Source organism: Cavia porcellus, unplaced genomic scaffold (assembly GCF_034190915.1).
Source record: "Cavia porcellus strain 051 isolate PalLab524CR breed Dunkin Hartley unplaced genomic scaffold, mCavPor4.1 scaffold_33, whole genome shotgun sequence".
In the NCBI taxonomy this organism is placed as follows: domain Eukaryota; kingdom Metazoa; phylum Chordata; class Mammalia; order Rodentia; family Caviidae; genus Cavia; species Cavia porcellus.
Genome location: NW_026947516.1, coordinates 33,122,299 through 33,127,429, shown reverse-complemented (window position 1 = coordinate 33,127,429; position 5,131 = coordinate 33,122,299). Strand labels below are relative to the sequence as shown.

At 35.3% G+C, this 5,131-nt stretch overlaps 1 non-coding gene across 1 annotated transcript; it reads left to right on the top strand.

Annotated features, from left to right (window-relative positions):
* The first annotated feature begins 361 nt into the window (after window positions 1–361).
* Window positions 362–495, top strand: LOC111755423 (small nucleolar RNA SNORA33). Its single transcript, XR_002789977.1, has one exon. It is a non-coding gene; the product is annotated as a small nucleolar RNA SNORA33 (small nucleolar RNA).
* Window positions 496–5,131: the final 4,636 nt, after the last annotated feature.

Here is a 5,131-nt window from a genome sequence, read left to right as displayed (position 1 = left end):
CCTGGTTTCTACTTATTTACCTCAAAATTATAAACAAGCAAAATTTTTCTTAATTTTAAAGACAATTTCAAACTCCATCATGGGGATATAATTTACCTAATTTTTAATAAATCCCTTATTTTTGGACATTTATCCTACTGCTTAACTTTCACTTTTATCCATAGCAACCATTCTTGCACATACATTTGTTCACAAATAATTGGCACATTCCCTAAGTTTAGAATAAAATAGTAAGTAAGATCACAGATTTAGAGTTTGAATTTCTAGAAATGGAAATTTATGCCCTACCTTAAAAGTTCTCATGTTCATAATTCTTGAAATGGAGTATCAGAATAACCTGGAAATGAAAATGTTAATTTGGAAGCCAGCGATGAATTTGCTTATCTGTATGTGTTTGTGCAGAAATGTACCAAAAGCTGGAGATAATAATGCCATGTTACAAGCCTTAAAGACATGTCATTGAAGTCATTAAGGTCCCTGAAAATGGCTACATTTTTTAAAAATGTTAATTTGGAGATAGGATCTTTATTCACCTAGACATGCTAAGATGAAAATGGAGGTTCTGTATTCTTGTTTGGCCGGTTTCGTCTTGTCTTGCCTTGTCTTGTCCTGTTGACATAGGGTCCCTCTATGCAGTCTATGCTGGTCCAAAATTCACTTTTGTAGGCTAGGCTTCCCTTGAACTCATGGTGATCCTCCTGCCTCAGCATGCAGAGTACTAAAATTACAGGCTTGCTTCAACACACCTGAGATTCTGCATTCTTAAACAAATCTCCCACTATTGTTATATGCAGTCAGTGATCTCTAATTTTACTTTCAATTTTTCTTTTCCTTTTCCTGAAATTCATGGAAACTTACGTAGAAACATCCCCACTTAAATGTCATATATCCTAAAATAACCTGTAAATCAAGGTTGGAAAAGCATGTATGGTGTGTATTTTGGTTATTTTTCATTAGTTACTGAGACAAAATACCTGATTCCCAAAGTGAAGCAAGGAAAGATTTGTTTAGCTTACAGTTTTTTTTTTTTGGAGGTTTCCATACATACTCAGCTGGCTGCAAGGCAGAGTGGCATGACTGAGGGGACCATTCATGCAGCCACAAACAGCAAGAACTAGAGGACAAAAGAAGGGAAAAATGTACCTCCTTATCTCCCCTTCCATTGTGTGCTGGCTCTCCTCCCCTAGGTGAGTGCAGCACTCACACCACAAATCTAAGCACTGGACAGCAAGCAAATCATAAATGCTAGATTCAGCCACTTCCATGATTGCATGAGGCTTGCGGAGCCATCTGAACACAAACCATAACATTATGAAAGAGTAACCAATTTTTGTTTTATTAAAAAATTTGTCCAACTTATTGCTTAGAGCTTCATTCCTCATACCTTGTTACCACAAATTAGAGGATTTCTTCCAGAGTTTCTAGAAAATTAAAATGCACATATTGAAAACAGATTTGTATACATGCATATAGCTTATTCTGGCACATAATAAGAAGGGAGTGAACTTTATTGTGCAATTATTATATCATAGACCACTCTTAACTACGCTGTTATTTAATTTTAAAAGTGCCATTAAGAAGTTGCTATTCTGCCCAATTCAGAAATGAGTAGAGAAAAACATAGAAACTTTTCTCTAAGTCAAACCATGAGTAAACTGTGATGACTGGATAAATTCAGAAAATATGAGTCTAGACTTCCTGATTCAAACTTCTTCCAATCAAGTGTGATTATAACTTCACCTCTGCAAGACAATATTAGAAAGAGTAACACCTATCAATTTATGGTTTGCTCTAATTATAGTCTGTTAATCATCATATCCACTAATATTTTGTTTGATGCTCACAATAAGAGTTTGATGTATTGCTTATGTAATATCATTAAGAAAATCAGATTCAAAGACAATAATTTTACAAGGTGTCACAGCCAGTAAGTGACAGAGCCACAGGCCAGTTAATATCTCATCTCTCTGACTCTAAATCCATAGTTTTAACCACTGTCTCTTCCTAATATTAAAGATCATGTTACTCGATTAAAACATCTTTGAGGAGCATGGTGTGTTAGACTATCATCAGTTAATATTCTTGTTTCGCTTAATAGCAAAGCTAGAACTAACAAGAATGCCAGACAAAACTAGTCCCAGAAGGAAAACAATGCTGCATGCTAAGAGGTGAGTTAATCTCCACATAGAGATATTCCAGATGCACAAAAAGGTTCATCATTCCAGAGATACTCCTGACTTCTGGTTTCTCAAATTGAAAAAAAGAAAGAAAGATGAATGAAAGAAACAACAGAAGAAGGAAAGAAAGAAAACAATGACCTCAAACTGGGCTAAGAAGCCAATTCTCATCCTCACACTGAAGTTTCTAAGATCACCATTCACTAATGGAGGCTGAGCCACCTTGCTTGGACCAGTATGCTCTATTGGCTAATCCTGCTGTATCACAGACAGTTTGGCCTGCATGACCAAGATCCTTTAAATGAAAGCTCAGACAGGAATGAAGGATTAAGATTCTTGAAATCGTCCATTTGTCATGGGAGAAAATAGCCCCACACATGCTTAAAAGACTTTGACTTTCCTTCAAAAAGAAAATTAAAAATAATCAGTACCTTATAAGGTATACACAGTACACAGTATTATGAGACCCAACTTACTCATGGTTTTAAGCTAAATCATCTATAAGAAAGGTAAAAAAGAGCTGTGGAAAGACCTAAAGAAAAATGATTAAAAATAACACTTAAAGTAAAATATGATTAATATGAAATGGATTTAAAAAGGAATGAGACAGTACAGCTTGGCATAAGTTAGTAATTATCACAATGAAAACTTATTGGAGCCTTTATGTTAGCGGAGGCTATGTAGTAAGAACCCAAAGATATCTGAGCAGAAACAAAGCCCCAAACGTTTGGCAGTTCTACCCTGAAGTAGTTCTTCAAAAATCACACTGCTTTCAATTGAATATTCTGTTCACTACATTTTTTAGCACTTGTAGGTATATGCAACATTTGCATGAAGCTATTTAAATCACAGGTTACATAGAAATCCACGTTCTCCTATGGGCGAAATTTTCTTACTAAGTACTAAGCTTGGAAGGTTGAAATAGTTTTCATAAAACTGAAACAAAAAATAAGTTTTGTAGTCTTAGATTAGGCCAACTCTGGGAGACCAAATGCCTCCAAGCCAACAAATAGTTTTGCATGATTTTAGCTAAAACTGAAAAATTCATAAATTTTTCCCAAAGGATAAGAACTCTGAAAATAACACTCCCTATTCTATAGAGCTGTAGAATATTTCAGAGATTTGTATGAAGCCAAACTTTTACAACACTTATATGATATTGAATAAAGAGAGTAGGCCTAAATGATTCTATATTCACTATTTCAAAAAGTTGCTAGTGCAAAAACAAGCTCCATCAGAATTACCAGAAAGATTGGGATTTTTACAACACTCTATTGATTTGATGTTTACTTTCAAAATTTTAAAACTTAATCTGTCCAAAAGAAAATTTGTGTTATTGTCATCGTGGTAGTTTATACTACCATTTATGGAAGAGTAATCTAGTGGAAGGATTACTTTGGTGGGGCCAATTTTTCAAGTGTATATCTACGAGTTGTTACTTAACATTGCATATTTTAACTTTGCCAGTTTACTTAAGCTGGGACTGCAATTCCAATATTCCTTTTTCTTGAATTAGAGCTGGTCAATAGAGAAAAGGCCATCCAATTTAGAAGGCGGAGACTTTATGCTTGGAAGAGCAGTGCCAAGACCAATGTCCTGCTATGGCTCTCACACATTACCTCCTACCTCCTGGTTCATCCTGTTTGTCCTGTCCACAATCAGCCTTCAATCCAAGTGCACACTAGATCTTACCCTTAAGTCTCTTCAAGTTTTTATCCAGGCCTATGTACTGTTCCATAGCAAAGGACAGTCCTGCCTCTATATGGCCTCTTATATTATCATCCTTGCAATCAGAGGGTGAATGTGGCAGGTTCTAGTTCATTGCGAAGGTTCCAGTGTGTCTTCTCCCTCCATTGAGGTCCAGCTTTGCTTGTTTTGCTGACTTTCATTGTTTCAGACTCACCAGTAGACATGAAAGCAGCTGCCTTATATAGACTACTTCACCAGCTCTCACAACTACATGAGACATAATCCATATAACAAATACCCTGATTTGTGTTCCGTTTCCATGTTCAAACCCAAATTGATACAGTTGATGTTACAATGCCTCAATTCTATAAATTCTTAAATCTATGAAATGGAAGGCGGATACTAGAAAGTATCTTACTTATTTTTCTCTATTAGATATTTAATTCTTGCTGAGAGTTATTGTGATATATTTGACAAATGTAAATGTCCTTTAAAGCACTATGAAAATTATTCATAATTATTATTACACTTTGAGGAAGACTATCAAATAAATGGTTAATGTTCTCATTACAGTGACAGCTAACATTTATCCAATACTCACCATAAGATAAACACTGTGCTTTGCTCACATGATTTAATCTTCCCTGCTTTTCTAGAAGTTTACCATGTAATGTAAAATTCAGTCAACTAAATTTGTGCAATTCATCTGTACAATTTTATCATATTTGCATACATATCAGGGCATACAAATCAGACATTGTTTTCTAGAGGAGTTAATATTGGAGCTCAACTATGAAAAACGGTTGGATTTACTTAGGCTAAGAAAGGGAAGGAAGGGCATTCCTGGCGATAAAACTTCCTGGGCAACAATGTGGGTGTATGAAGTATCATCACATTCTGGGATATTCTGAAATATTTAGAACACTTTAGAATGCCCAGAGTCAATGATGTGAAGAAAGGAGAACAGGAGAGAGAGGCAAGACCAGGCAAGGCTTCCAATTCTTCTGTGCCAATATAAGCAACATGAACATTGATGTAATTCTTCGTGGAGTCTCTAAAAAGTGTTTCAGAGAGCAGTGACATGGTCATATTTGCATTTTATAAGTCTCAAGATCTCTGGAAGTAGCATGGAAAATGTTTTAGAAATACAGGCAATTAGATAAAGGAAAAACAGTATACTAGGGATAAGAAGTGAGGGAGCAGGGATGTGGACTATTTCAATTTTAAGCCAGAATTTACCTGGAAAAGAAAAAAATTAGCATTCT